Source organism: Phyllostomus discolor, chromosome 2 (genome assembly GCF_004126475.2).
Source record: "Phyllostomus discolor isolate MPI-MPIP mPhyDis1 chromosome 2, mPhyDis1.pri.v3, whole genome shotgun sequence".
In the NCBI taxonomy this organism is placed as follows: Eukaryota; Metazoa; Chordata; class Mammalia; order Chiroptera; family Phyllostomidae; genus Phyllostomus; species Phyllostomus discolor.
Genome location: NC_040904.2, coordinates 141,629,536 through 141,646,404, shown reverse-complemented (window position 1 = coordinate 141,646,404; position 16,869 = coordinate 141,629,536). Strand labels below are relative to the sequence as shown.

The following is a 16,869-nucleotide window of genomic DNA, read 5'->3' as shown; positions in this document are numbered from 1 at the left end:
GGTCCATTTCATGAATGATCCACAAATGTGTGTCATCCCTCCTTGTGTAAATTGCCAAATACCTTCATATTTTACAACCCAGTATCACATCACATTATAAGTTGGGCATACATGATTTATCTAATCACAAGGTTTCTAGGACTCTTGTTCCTAGGCAAGCTAGAAATTCACAGTTGAGTTTTACATGCAGTTATTCCATATTACTCGTTTATTGATTCCTTCAGTACATGTCTGTTGAGCAACTACTGTGTGCCATGCACTGGTAAGTCTCTCTCTCTATAGATACTCATGGCATGTGTCCACACGTCTACTTTGTTAGCAGCTTAACTCTTAACCAATTTATTTTTCCTATTATATGTATGGGTGGTAATGGCCTACTTGGAAAAACCCTAACAATTCTAGAGAAAAGAAAACATGAAAATCCATAAGACTATTTAAATCATGCAGATTTTTAAAAGCACTGTCTTCAGTTTCTGTGGTCCTTCTATTTTCCAAGAAATTATGTCTGCATTCTGAAAACTAATCTTGTTCACATAGGAAAGACTTGGTTTTGAAAATTTACACTTTGGCCATATTGCCATTGTTATATAAACAACTTAATCCCCTTTCTCCCTTTCAGTTGTACAGTCCTTTAGGAGTGATTAGAAATTGAGAATATCCTGGACGCTCATGTGAAACACACTTTTTTCAAAATACCAAATCTGTAATGTAGAAAAATGCTTGTTTTCTATGGAGGGCTTTATTCCAACACATATTTGTCATCATGCCAGTCTTGAATAAAATTAAATAGGAGATAGTGTGCATGAGAAACAGCTTAATTATATTTCTGTAAATGAGGTCTTTATAAGAAAACTGTGTAGATGTGATGAGATACCTGGGATGTTTTTAAATTTCAAATGTTTATCTCTTTATTAAGTGTATTGGGGTGACACTGGTTAACAAAATTATACTGGTTTCAGGTGTACAAGTCTACAACACATCACCTGTATTGTGAATTGTGTGTTCACCACCCCAAGTCAAGTCTCAATTCATCACCATTTAAATAAATAGTAATATAAATTTAATATTCCATTACTAATTTATTAATCAAAGTGAGGAAATGTGTACTCATTGTGTCATAAATATATATTCTATGAATACATGTATTTATAGATGTGTTAAATGATACATATATGTATTCTGGCATTATTATTTTATTGAAAATCCCAAGGACAACTTGGGATTTTAGTGAAATATATACAATATACACAAAATTTAAAGGCTTAATATTCAAGTAGGCACATAGTAAGTACCCCAAAATAGCTGTTGAATCCATTAAAAGTAGATCTAATTTTAGATCTAAAAGTAGATTAAAAGTAGATCTAAACAAAAAAGTATTTGTTTCCCCTTCCTCTTCTTCTCCAATAGTTTTATTTACTCAGTAATTAAAAAAAGATAACACACCTACTATGTGCTACGCAGTGCTGGAGGCTAAGTATACAGCAGTGAATAAAACAGGCAGTCCTCCCTCATGAGGCCAACATTCTAGATGGGGAAAAAACACTAAACATGAACAGTAAGGAAATTAAAAAGTGTGTTAGTTAGGTAAGTGTTTAGAACAAAAATGAAGGAGGCCATGCTTATGAAAAATTGTCAAATTTTGAATATGTTTTGAAGGAAGAGCCAAGAGAATTTGCTTCTGACTATGAATGAGAGTGAAGAGCCAAGGGTGGGTATATTGATTTTGGCCAGAGTAACTGGAAGAATGGAGCTGCCCAGCCCTGCAATGGGGAAACCAACAATAGACCAGGTTCAGGGAGAGTAGATAGGATGAGTTTTTTTTGGAACACGTTTAACTTATGATATCAGTTAGAAGAACAAATGGTGATATCTAGTATACAGTTAAACTTCAGTGGTTTTCACATCAAGTATATTTGAAAGCTACAGTATTTCTCTCATTTATTCTTCATATTATCTAATTTTAAAAGCCATTAACTATATAAAACATAGGTCATACACCATGGAACTCATCCTCATCCTCACATTTAATCTTCACCTTGGTTATGCATTTCTTATTTATGCCACACACCATGCCAAAAATACTTGTCTCTCAGATGATCAAAGTCAAATTTCCCTTCCCTAATAAGTCTTTTCCCCACTAACTTGAAGATTCTCAAGGCTTACTCTATGAAATCTTTCCAATTTCATGGAGTGCATGCATTTCTACAGAACAGAGCAAGAACCCTTTAGAAATTTCACAAGTATGACCTATTTGGGAGAATCTTCTTTTTGTTATGTAATCATGACAAATACCAACTCTTAACACTCAAAAAAAATAGCCTATTTTGGTTCTCCTTACTATTCAACAGGCTGGATTACATAGTCTTCTGAGTCACTTTGCAGGAATAAATTTGTAAAGAAAATAATTGTTTTTAAAAAATCAACTGATGAGAGGTGTAGTAGCCTCATACATTTCATTAAAAGCAAGTCTGATAGCATGGTGATTACCAAAAGGAAAGGGGGTTGGGGAAGGTAGGAGAGAGTAATGAGGAAACAAATGCTGATAAAAGGAGACTTGACTTGGGGTGGTAAACACACAATACAACATACAGATCACTATTATAGAATTGTACAACTAAAATCTACATGATTTTATTAACCAATGTCACCCCAATAAATTCAATTTGAAAATAAATAAAAAGCAATTCTGGGTTCTAATTTGTGATGATTTTCATACCACTCTGATCTAAGAACCATTTGTGGAGGTCAAAAGCATGATTTACCAAGCCCATTGGCTATAAAAACAAATAAAACATGACCCACAGTTAGGCAAATGCTTTGGATCAGACAGTAGCATTAAATCATGAACTGATGCTAAGGACACAAGTAGGAAGATTGGAATCCAGATTGAAAGTGGTTATTAAACCAAGGAACACGCTGGAATGCCCACACACAGATCCAACCTAAGACCCCCCTTAGATGGATTTACAGCCCAAACTGGGAAAGCTCTTCTATCCATGACTTGCATAAAGAGCCTAGAATATTTGTGGAAGTCATCACAAAATGAGTGTACACTTGAATGCAGGGCTTGGGTCAAAGTGTTTCTATTCAAAACGGGTGTAGGAATCAGAGATTTATTACTTTCTATTTCCATGGTATTCTCCTCCTGAGAAAAGAAATGCATTTAATTCTAGAGTTCCTGTCATGTTTCTGACAATTTACACACTCATTTTCAGTTCTGCAATTACAATTTAGTAAATGGTTCTCAAACCCAATAACCATATCAGCAGAGAATTTTTTAGCAAGTTAATCAAAACGCAGGCAAGACAAAAGGATAGGCTTGAAATAACAAATCACTTGATTGCTTAATTAGGTTAGGAAGATTGCCACAGAATAAAACCCTGTCATTTTTAAAACCTCAGTTGAAAGTATTTCCAGGTAATGACATGTATGTTTTCAAGACATAAAGAAAATTGGCCTATTGAAGGTCACCAAAGGTGCCAGCCATGCACCATTCCAAGTAGTCTTCTGAGGACCCTGAAAACACATAAGGATGTTGTTAATCATCTTAAAATCTCAAAGAGCAGTCTAAGCTACACAATAAAATAGTTCTCCCCTTCTCTGAGGTCTTGCTTTCTGAGATTTGAGCTACCTGTGGTCAACAGTCTAAAGATATTAAGTAGAAAAATCCAGAAATAATTCATAAATTTTATATCGCAACATTCAGAGTAGCCTAAAATCTCACACTGTCCCACTCTGTCCTGCCCAGAATGCGACTCACCCCTTTTTGTCCAGAGTCTCCACATTGTGTATGCTACTCGCACATTAATCACTCAGTCGCCATCTCAGTTAACAGATCTGCTGTCCCAGCATTGCAGTGCTTGTGGTCAAGTAACTCTTACTTAATGGCCCTAAAGTGCAAGGGTAGTAATGCTGGCAATTCAGGTATGCCAGAGAGAACCTGTAAAGTTCTTTCTTTAAGTGAAAACAGTATGTAAGTATAGAAAAAACCATAGTATATATAGGGTTTGGTACTGTGTGTGGCTTCAGGAATCCATTGGGAGTCTTGGAATATATCCTCTTATATAAGGGAGATTATATAATACACTAAATCCACATAAAAATTCCTGGTGTTTTAGGGAAAGTCCTCATTAGCCCAAACTTCTGGATTGGTTGAACTGTTTATTTCCAAGCTCAGTAGCAAACTCATGGAAAACTGATTTCTAATAAACCTCTCTGCTGTGTCTTTTGCCTCTTAATATAGTAATCATAGGTATGTTTGTATACTGAAACATCATCTAATAGGACTCCAACTTTGATAAACATGTTTACTAAGAGGATTTTAAAATTACCCAAAAGGAAATATAAAAAATAACAATAGCTATTACTGAGGATTTCTATCTTCCATTCATTGTGCTTAATACTTTGCATGTATTATGGCATCTTATTGTCACAACAAATCTGAGATGGGTATCATTTACCCGACTGGGTAAATGGATGGGGAAACAGACTGGAAGTAGCTAAAAAACTTGCCAAGTTCATACCAGAGAGTAAATGATTGCACCAATAACCCATATCTTGTCTTCTCAGTCCACTAGGATCATGTTTTCTGATTTGAGAACATAAAAGCCCTTTCCAGAAACATTGTGACCTCTTTGGAAAACTTCTTTAAGAACTGACCTATTTTACTTAAGAAGATTCTATTTGTTCTGAATGTTAATCTAAGATTTTTAACTCAAATCTTGGCCTTCAACACTCCCTCAACTCCCCCTAAAAAAGGAAGTAACACACTTGTCATTTAGATATTTTGAGAAAATATTAATAGCAGGAACTAATTAGCATACTCTGAAAGACAGGCTTGGGAGTTCAGAGAGACCTTTTGTCAAAGATCCAATTTGAAGTGTGTTCCTGGAACATATTTATTCACATTTATACCTTATCCAGTCAGCCAACCAGCAAAAATCTACAAGTACCATCTCCCTGCCTGTGCCTGGGGTTAAGCAAGTGCTTCCCTAAAAATGGAACCGGCTTGGTGGCAGATTAGAAGTTCTCCTTGAAATTCCCCAAGGGGGATTTTGTAAAAGACTCTCCCTTCTACTTCATTTTCTCCTAGAAACACCTACTAGTGCCTTGTTTCTTCTTGAAACCCCAAATTCCCTAGTCCTGCTTGAACAACCCTATAATGTAGCATCCCAAAGATAGGGTGTAGTGTGTGTCCCAGAACGCCAAACGCACAGAAGAGGACTAGCACCAATGTGTAATGTTATACAGTAGAAGTAACTGCTACCTTACTCAGGTGCTGGGCTCTGTGATAAATACTTGACAAGTTTTACTTCGGTTAATTCCTATGCCACTGCTAGAAAATGTATCTCTCAATATCATGCTTTTCAGTTGCGATAACTATGGCTTACGGACCTAAGGAGTCTGAAGCCCCTGCCCTTAGCTACTATGTTTTCTCTCAGGATTTAATAGTCGTTGTTTCTTGAAAAATTAAAGATCTGTGGCTTACACTGAGCTACAACACTGTTCCTCTGAATTCTCTAATTTTAACTTTAAAATACAGCAGTTTCTACATTTTGGATTATACTTACATTTCCTGTGCTCTCCCCAAAGGAAACTATTCTGTTCAAAGGTAAAACTGTGTACCTAAACTTTGTAAAACTCTGTAGTTGAGGCTCTCTCAAGTTCCCATGGAATCAGATAATTCTTATCGAATCTCCTTGAAGATAAAAGGACCACACGGTTACAAAGTGCAAGTAACAGCACTGCATTGAAACGCAGGGGTACTTCTATGTACCGACTCTCTATCTTAGCACTCAACATGGCAGGGGGTTGGAAGGATTTGAATTCTGAATTCCTGTTAGAATAACATCTACCAAGAACAAGCCCTGATTGTACTACTTGTTCCTGTAGAGAAAAATGAGGAGCTTATCATGCAGGTCTTTGTCAAGATAATACCTACACCTGTTGTCGGGCTAAAGCTTTAGACACTTCTGGATGAAATTCGGTCTGCTGTGTGCAGGTTAGGGAGCAAGGTTGAGCTACAAATTGCTTGGAAGCAAGCTGATTTAACGTTGCCATGGCAAAGCAAAGCTGACAATGAGAAGCTTTTACATTAATATTTTCTAAGTCCTGTTATGATAGGATTGTTCAGCCAAGGGACATTTTTTTGTACTTCCACTGACATGTCCAGATAAAATAATAAACACTAATTACAGAGTATTATAATGATTTCTGGGCTTTGCCTCAGAGGGGCGTATATCTGGCAAGGTAATTACTTCTCTGACAGATAGGTGTTTACAAGAGAATTGAGGATGATGAGTCTAGTTTATTGCCTGCTGATGAGACCACAGGGGAGGAAGGTCACGAGGAATGCTTATTAAGACCATTTTAGTCAACTGTTTTTCAATCAAAATCAAGATTCCCACCCCCGGTTTCAGTTTTAAGAAGTACTTCAAATGGAAATGACACACTGATTCTTAGTGGTGGGAGCCTGTTACTTCAGGGAAGTGACTAAGTGATAAGAATCTGTTCTCGGGTTGAAATGGAAGTTTGCATTTTTAAAAATATGACTTTACCTACAGTGCTCTAAAGTTCATTCCTAGTACAAAAAAGAGGGCCAGATATTTTTACTACACTTACATTCCTTGAGAGATTATTTTTCCCTTAACTAATTTATATTCAAGTTCCTACATGATTCTGGACAATAGAAGTTACTCTGACCCCAGGGAATTATTTTCAGTAGCATTTTTTAAATATTTTTTTATTTTCAAATTACAGCTGATGTGCACTATTAGTTTCAGGTATATAACTCCATGATTAGACATTTTTATAACCTATGAAGTGATTGCTTCAATAAATCTAATATCCATCTGACACCATATATAGCTATTACAATATTATTGACTATATTTCCTAGGATGCACTTCACATGCCCATGAGTACCCTGTAACTACCAATTTTTACTACTTTTTTAAACAACTTTTTAATTGTATTTTTCCCATTGCCATTTATCCCCCCATACTCCCTCCCCACCCCTGCACACCCTCCTCCTCCCCTCCCACAATCACCACATTGCTGTCCCCTCCCTTTTTTGACCCAGGGAATTTATTCTCAAAAGTAAGAGCACCTGTGCTGTATCCTCTGGAGGAATGCATCCCCTTCCCCACTTCCTAGTTGACTTTGCCCAGAAGAGGGGGTGGTAATTCTCTCCCTTTGTTGTTTATTTGTAGATAGTAAGAGATATATTGAAGGGGGGGGAATAGAGGGGGAATGCAAATCAGAGACTTCAGAGCAAAGGGTTGGTGGGTAAAAGCTAGCTAAATAAAGCTCTCTCAAAAATTTGAAAATGTACACGCGCACTGCCCTTCTGGAAATGTCCTGCCTTATTAAAATGGTATGCTTTCAATATCACCCCTTATATTCAATTTTCAAAAAATGACATGGTGTCAGCACTTCCCCCTGAGCCCCACTACAAGTATAAAGATTCAGAGATTAAAAAATAGGTTTATATCTTTTAAACTATGGCAAATTATCGTATTCCAAATCCTGAGTAGTGATCCCTGGGTTTTGATGAAATATAAATGTCATGGTAAAGTTTCCTCTTCAGGTTACTAAACAAATTCAGATACTGTTCATAAAATAAGATTCTCCCCAAGGAGTCTGTGTGGTGTTTGGTACTATAGATAATCTAGGATCACTTCCCATGTCTTCTAAAAATGCTCTAAGGGAAATTTATCCACGCCAAATATAGGTATTGGAACATTCACTTCTGGCATGATAGACGTCCTTATATGCTTTGCAGAGCAGACTATATTTCCATTTCCCCCCTAACTATAGATACTTTTATCCTGTTCAATATGGTATAATAACAAAATTAATTCATATAGTACTGATGTTTATTTAAGATACAGGGGGTTTTTTTCAGTGTTTCTCAAACCACCATCCCTCTCCAAAAAAATGTCTGCTTCTCTACCTTTTACATCAGGTTTGCTGTTTCCCTTGTAGAATTTACCGAGTTAAACTAAACACACAGTGGAATGATCAGAATTTAATTAGGTTTATTTGTTGTTCAGTTTCTTCCCTCTTATGAAGGAGTGATCCCTAGATTACTCAGAGACATGTGAAAATTAAAAAAACTACGGAGAGGAATTTTTGTTAATCATATAAAGCACCTGTGCTTTTCCAAAAGCCACAAATCATTCCTTGTCTTTATTATGATGAGTTAACAAGATGAATTCATCTCTAGAACTCTATAAAACCTAAAGTGTGATAAATGGCCCCAAGAATATAACCTCCCCTGGATCATACTTGTTATTTAGAAATTCTCTGGGGAAATTCTCTGGGGAAACTAGAATCTTACAGAGGTATTATTTGCACCCTGCTTATTCAACTAGAGGATTTAGTCTCCTCAGGAGAACTGAATACTGAGGGTAGGCTGTGAGCTGATCGTTTTAATCTGGAAGATTTTTCATAAACAAAGGAAATTGAGTTTTAGTAATTGAAGCAGATTTTCCATGTGTATCATGTTTTTGCATTTCAATAAGTGCTGAATTGTACAGTAAACACAGCAACTAGAGAAAAGTTCCTAGTTTTAAAAATACCCACTGGACTTAAGAATTGTCATTTACCCTAATGAACTCTTAAGCATATGTTCATTGCAATTAATATAAAAGATTTTGTGTAAAGGTATCTAAAACATATTTTTATACAAAAAATATAAACCAAATTTTATATGATTATATCTTTAATTTTTCAGTGACAGCTTAACATACAATATTAGTTTCAGATGTACAGCACGGTGACTGGACATTTGCATACCTTACAAAATAATCACCCTGTAATTCCAACAGTATCCATCTGACACCACACATAGTTATTACAGTATTATTGACTATATTCCTTATGCTGCACTTTACAATCCCCTACTATTATAACTGGCAATTAGCACATTTTAATCATTTTCACCTTATTCACTCTTCCCCCAATCCAAAATCATCTTCTATAATTCTGTAACACTTGGATATCAACCAAGACTTATTTAGCATTTTCATATTAAAATAAGTTTAAATTTATCATCTATAGGTACCCATAACTAAAGTACCCTATATCTGAACTGGCTATAAGAATGTTTAATATTCACCTTAGTATTGGCATGTAAAATCTGTGAGTTCAACAGAAAAATTTTTCAGTCTCTTTACACTTCCTAACCATAAGGACTATAGACAAAAATACTATGGCACTGAGGTGAATGACTATTTTGACAAACATTTTTGACACTATCCTGGGAGATCTGAAACACCGTATATTTAGAGCTGTGATAATGATTTTAATTTATAGTTCCATCATTTCAAGTTTCAAATAGAAGCACATCAGCAAACAAGAACGAAAGTTGATTCAGTATTGTTGGCAGATGTGAGAAAACATCGTCACTCATATGAAAGCCTTCGTTGGCTTTCTCTTGAATCACACAGACATTATGTTCCTCATCTGTTTAAAAATGGGTGTTTAATACCCAAATCTTTGAGCTATTGTTGATTGTTTTCTCTTTTCTGGTAACATTCCCACCAAGCAATTTGTAAGAATAAGCAGATGTAGGGGTGTCGGGTGAGATATTATTTGGTTTCCATGAGGGAAACTGAGAAAAGGGTTTTCTGAACTCTACAAAGACTATGAAATCAGTCATTACAAATGAATTCTCAAGATTGGGTATTTCATATATTTTTTATTTTCTATCTATTTGTGGATACCCAATCAAGGTTTATATATATTCATTGATTTTTCAAGTCTGATTAGCTTTAAAAAACAACTTGAATCTTTATGCTCATTCCCCCAAAAATGTTACCCACAATTAACATTAAAGTCATGATACCAAAATTACTAGTGGCAGAGCCAGATTTACAAGTCAAATACTATCAGAGCAAAACTATAAACTCGACTGCACATGCAGGTATGATGGGTTTCAGGATACACTGGTGCATTAGGCCAAAGTTAACCATTTGAGGGGGACATCAATCAACTGCAGGTGTAAATATGATTACCTGTTTTTTAATTCAGGAAACTGTGTTGTTATGTGAACATAGTAAATGGAGGAAATAAAGCCATGTAAGAACGTGCCACCAGTGTCAGGTGAAAACACACACAGCGATACATAACTCTCCAAAGATTACTTCTTTTTCCTGCTTTTGACAGTTAGCCGGATAAAGTGGTCTATCATTAAGTGGACAAGCTAGAAAAATCCTTTAGTCAAAAGGAAGACTTTGTTATGGGAAATGCAGGTTAGCTCAAGATTAAGGTAGTACGGGTGAAAGTCATTGCCTATGGTCTCTAACCCTGTTCTCTTGGAGTCAAAACTACTATGATACATGACAGTATCAAATCCTGGGCCTTGGATGAACCCCTAAGGGTTGTATAGTCCATCACCTTGCTGTTAGATACGATTGCTTTAGACCATTCCCCAAGGAAGGTACAAAATTCCTCTGCAGAAAAGAAATTGAATTCTTGACAAACAAAACCAAGTATTTATATTTGTTATACACATATACTTTTATTATACACATATACTGCTATTATAGATATTTGATATATGTATAACACATGACAGGTATATTTGGAAATAATAAATTACCAACCAAAAAAAGTTCACAAATGTAAGATCAAGTATGTCTTCAGGGTTTTTTTTCCTTCCCATTTTATTCTTTTGCTTTCTACTGTATGAATTATCTTTCATCCCCATTGTGCTTTTATTAAAAATGTTAATACCATTCCTGGAATTTCCCAGTGTTTGGGTCTTTAAATATCTATTACAAGCATAATCTCTGTAACCTACTAATGATTCACAAAAATTCTCAGGTTAGCAGTTTCCAGACATCCATGCCAAGAGTCTCACACGCCCCTGGGCCTGCAGGCAGTCCTGCAACATGCTCACACCTGCCTCGGTGCCCCCATCACTCCCTACCTCACTTCTCCTGCTGCCTTGCACACAGTCAGCGTTTCCACAGTTCTGCACCCTTCCTATCCTTCCTGCTTTCCCTCCCAGCACCAACCTCCCATGTGTGAAAGACATTCTACTGGAAGAATGACGTACTGCAGCATCTTACAAAGTCATTTTAAACACATTTGACATAAAGATGTCTGCCCAGTCACCTGCCCATAGCAGGTAAAGGAAATTAGTTTGAGATCAAAGACATACATATTATTGCAAGCCCTGATCATGGCTAAGTTCTTAACCTGTCTGTCTCACATCCATTTTCAGCGCTTCTGCTGTCTTCACTCTCCTACCCTCCTTGTAAATATTTGAATATTTTATTTAATAGGTATCCCTCACAAAAGGAATAGTTTTGCCCATATTACATACTTTTTCTTGAAGACACAGTAATTTTTAGGGACAGCAGTGGCCTAGAGAAGCAACTGGGAATCTAGTGGTAATTCATAAGTAAAGATCTGCCTTTTTTTTTCTGCATCAGATAAGTTTGCTGGAGAGGTACTAAACTGGGTTCTAGTTGCAACTGCACCATAATCCAAACCATAACCATGGGCAAATCACATAATTTGTCCAGGCATCCATCCAATGAAAAAAATTAAACTATTTTGACATCTAAGGCCTCTTTCTTCCTTAAAAAAAAATGATTCTATTACTTTTTTTAATTAAGTAAGATTTATAAGGCTGGCCTATCAAAGGAAATCGCTGTAAAAATTAAAAATTATAGTGAAATATTTTAACCATGAAGCTGTTTAAATGTCAGAAATGTGGCTATTTGGAGAATATTTCTAGCCAGTCATAATCACTGCATTCTTATTTTTTCTATGTGCGTTTGATTAAAGATGATACATCGGTAAAATTCTTTTCTTATATGTATTCCATTGGTGACACCAGTTAAAATTTAAATTGCTTATTTTAAAAGTTGTTTATAATGTCAATGCATTCTTAACAAATGCCTAAATGATAGTTGCTAGGAGAGAGGCAAAAATGCCAATAAATGGTCTTAGAAATTTCTGTAATATCTAATTATGTATAGATTCAGACTATTCATGCTTGGCATAGAAGTAACTGCTGAAAATTAGAATGGTCTGACCAATACATGCAATGAAGTGGACAATTTTAACCCTTTTCTTAGGAAACAGTTTTTTATTATGAGCATTTTTAAGCGATACATTTAATCCAAAATCTTTGACACTTTCTGAAAACCACTAAGTTCTCAAACACTTAATTTCATTGTTATAGTAACACAAAAGAACCTCTACATTCTTTGTCACTAATTTTTCTCGCACTGCATTGTAGGAAGATTTAAACGTGTGTGTGCACGTACGTGCGTGCACGCGTGTGTGTGTGTGTGCAGAGCTGTGGAAGCAGTCGATGGGGCTGTGTGAGAAAATGCCAGCCGGGGCCACGTACTGTTTCTCCTGTTCCTTGGTCGCTGTTTCTCAACACCAGTACCTCGACCTGTGTCCTTTCTCTCTTCAGCACATACACATGCACACTTAGTCATGCTTCTTTCAGAACAAAAAGAAAGAAAACCTGATGATTTCAGGGAAGGATTATATACTTGAAACAGTATGAATTTTGTAGTAGTAGAAACTTTTAAAAAGTGTTTTCATGTTCTAGTCACAGGAAAATTTATGGAAGAAGCAGGTATTTAAATCCCAATTTCCGGAATATAGTATAAAAACTGTTATACAAGGATATGATCCATACATACTTGATCTCAGCCCTCTTTTGCTAAGTCTGTGATGCATCTAAATACTATTGCTTAACAAACTCCAAGAGAACTCATCTTAGAATGCCATTAAGGATATGTATCTACAATGCTAAAACCTGATTATCCTATAGTGTTCAGAAAAATATTCTTCATAAGTAGATTTACCCTATTTCTTCATTACTCTCCATGTCTATCTGCTTCCAACAGAATTGTATATAATCAAGTTATTTCCATTCACATTTATAAACCCTGATAAAAAAAATGTAGCAATATTAGTTTTCTGACTCAAAGCACATTTTGAATAGACTGTAGAATATCTTACTAATCAAATCTTTTAGCAACACAAATGTTAGCCATAGTTTTTGTATAAAGGCATTGAATTCATCACATTGTTAAATTCTAACACAAGCTACCTATATTTTTCCCAGTATTGTGTCCTACAATAGACCTAATAAACTGTAAATTAAATAAGACAGCCAATGAGAACTATGAACATTTGTTAACGTAAGGTGATTTAAATCACTGCCATTAGCTAAGTGCTTGATGTATCAGGCACTAAGTGCCCATCTCACCCTCTGAGGTAGGTATTGTAATTATCACCATTTTGCAGATAAGGAAACTGAAACATTAAGAGCTTAAATAATTGTCCATAAATTCTAGTTCCACCTCTATAATGAAGTCATTTGTCTGGTTCTGAATCAATGTCCTACACCACACTCTGGCAGTATACTTATATTTGGGTATTCTTTGCTTTGTTGCCATGAAAATGCAGCCATGCATTTTTAATCATTGAAAATGCAGCCATGCAATCTTAATCATTGAAAAGATTTGACTCCAAGTTCTAGCACATATAATACCATGCAATTTTCAGCGTAACTCTGGAAGTATCCAAGAATATTTTTCTCAATTTCCAAGCTCTTCAAGTTGCATTCAAGCTCTTGAATGTGCTCCACTTCCACCCCTCAGTGCAGATTGTGTCACTGAGGCAAGACGATAATCATTACTTTCAACATCAGTCACCGTCACTAGGCCCCATGGTTAAACGGTTGTTCTCAGTCCCTGGAGTGCATTAGAAATTCCTGGGATACTTATTAAAAATGCATGTGCCTGGTCTGCCCCAGTATCTCTGCCATAGGGATTCAGGTTTCTGCATAGTGACAATCCTTGGTTATTCTGATGCAAAATCCTTGAGAAAACACCCTCTGGGATACAGCTTAAAGATGCACAAGAAAAACGAAAGGCAATGGTGGTTGCTGAACACACAGTAAGAGTTTTCAAAAATTCCTTCCCAGTTCTGAACTGTATATACTTAGCAATTCCAGAATCATGCTTAAAAATTTTCAAACATCCCCTGGGAATGAAAAAACCTAATGTAATAAAGAATGACACAGCCCATAGGTCATTAACTCCAAAGCATGTATTAGGGAGATGACCAAGAGCTAACGTGGCCCATTTTTATTGTTTCCTCAATGTGGAAGAGATGCTGCCGAGAGCAGAGAGGACGTTCTCTCTCGTACTCACAGAGACAGAGTCTGTAGCTGTTCCCTCACTAGTTATGAGTAGATGGTAAGAATTACACATGATTACACCACTTAGGAAAGTGAGAGTAAGAAACATATGGGTTGTCTTTATTCAGGATGGTTGATTTGCTGTGATCAGAAACCAGAGAATTTAAAAACACCAGGCAGTACAAACCTGCAAGAGAGGTGTGGGAGACAATGAACAGCATGCTAGATGTCACCACTGAAAACGAGGCCATCCAGCATGGCCAGGTCTGCAAGCCGTGCAGAGAACACCGACCCGCTGTGGGAAGCTTTCCAAGTTGTATACATATATCTCAAACTCTTACTCAGAATGTGCCACATCCACACCGCAGGAAGAGCACACGTCCCCACTAAACACATGCTCTGTGAGGAGTGGGTATCAGCAGATGCGTGAGACACGGCAACCTGCTATGAATGCTTGTCTCTCTAAGGAAGGACCATTTGGGTATTAGTTTGTGAAAGTATCTCTGTGGCTGCCGCATTTTCAATCTTTTAAAATATATGTTTAAAATACCCTACATAGTGAAGTTTCCATGGGATCACTTTGGACTATTTGAAAATAATCCCAAACTATCTTCCTAAAAATGTTTTCATTTCCTAGCATACCTACAAAAACCACATCCACTTTTTACATTGTGAAAAACTACAATAAGAAAAACAAGTAATATACATAGATGTCATAATCTATAATAAAACTCTTAGCTGTACAAAGATTTATATAAGAATGTGACAAATAGTACAGATTGCTGATACATAAGTGAGAATATACACTGGTTTACAGCAAATGAGAACAGGAAGATGGAGGATAATTCTTCATTCCCACCTGACCCCACCTATGGCATATACTTTACTTGGAGTATAAGAGACAAAAAATATAGAAGGAACATCAGGAGGAAAACCAATTTAAGCTGATGCAAAATTTTAAAAGAAATATATGTCTGGTATACATAAAATAGGGATGACTCAGTCAGTTTAATCAAGATTAATGCAGTTCAGTTAATAAAGAAATCTGAGTAAATCTATTCTAACCATGTCTAGATAGGCAGTTGTGAAAGCATATTTTTAGACATCTCTGCCAGCCTCCTTCCAACTTCCCCCTCCCTATCCCTTTCCAACTTCCTCTGACCTTTGGGGCAGGAACAGACTGAGCAAATTCACCAATATTTACCACTCTCCAAATTCAGGTATCTCTATGCTGTTCCATTCTGGGAGAGTGAGGACCAGAAACAGCTGCCATTTCCATGTATACCTGGTTTCAGACTAACCTGGAACTATTGCAGGAACTGCACTGAACAGGCAATGTTATTTGGCTGCTATCTGCTCTAATGCTTTAGCATCTGGTCACATATATTATTTAAAATCAGACAAATACATAAATTGTTCATGCAGCTCAGATAGCTGGGTGATAAGCACCTGGTAAACACTAGGGGAATATAGCTAGGTATTTATTTGAATTGCAACAGACCAACAAATATGAATATGATTTGGGATATCATAGAATCAGTTGTCAAAATGGAAATAATATTGCTTTTACTGGGAAGGAAAAATTGAAAACAGTGAAAATGCACCTAGGAAAAATTGCAGGGAGAAACTCAGTGTGTCACGTTTCACCTGTGTAGGCAATTGATACACACTGATAAAGATAGATCCCTATGACAGTATAAAAACAGTCTGCAGGATGACTCACGATCAAATGAGCCCATTTGAACTCATAATGATCAATACCAATCAGAAGCTGATGACATACAATCCACCCTTTATTCTCATGTCTCATCCTAGAGGTTGACATTTATTTCAGAATTCATACATTTTTAAAGATGCTTGACTATTGGGATAGAAACTGATCTATTTGACTTACTTTATGTTGAAAAACGGACTTGTTTCAGCCCACATGAATAAACTAATACCTAACCAGAATTCATCAAAACAGGTTTCCACTGCATCATTTCATAAAAACAGATGATATGTTCTCCCTCTCATTCAAATGGTAAAACATCTGGACCATAAATTTAATCTTACCATTGACATATCTACACAAAATTGTTTTGCAATGGACTATATTTAGTTACTAAATGGATTAGCCTGTGTACATAAAATTACCTTCATAATTATCAATAGAATTAAGGTTAAATAGATGACTATCATGAGAATCCTAATATTTGAAAACTATTTTTTTACACGCCACACACACAACTTTATATCATTTTTAAATGCCAAGATGATTTTAAAGGACCTGCTACATAATAGGCATTAAATGCATGTGCCAAATAAATAGGAGAAAAGGAAGGAAAAGGAGGTAGAGAAGGAGACTGATTGGTTATAGAAGAAACATTAATCAGTCATGTCAGCCTTATGAAAAATTCCTGAGTGATTTAATTGTAGATTCATTAGCAAAATAGAGAGCTCAACATTTATTATAGACCTCAGAGGTAAGCTTTGATTCATGCAATAAAGGTGTTTCTCCTCCTGGTGTGTGTGTTGTATATACTTTACTAAAAGTGTGTAATGAAAGGAGGAGGAGAGTGCAGGAACGATAATCAAGGGGGAGAAAAAAACAATTCAAGTGGATGCATTATCACAGCAAAAATCAAGTAACTTATAGTAAACTTAAAATGCCATCATTCCACACTCAGTGAAGAAAACGAATA

The 16,869-nt window shown here is 36.1% G+C and overlaps 1 protein-coding gene across 5 annotated transcripts in view; it reads left to right on the top strand.

The window, feature by feature from the left end:
* The window catches only part of SYT1 (synaptotagmin 1), a 533,021-nt gene that overhangs the window by 457,714 nt on the left and 58,438 nt on the right, over positions 1-16,869 (top strand). The window lies entirely within an intron of this gene.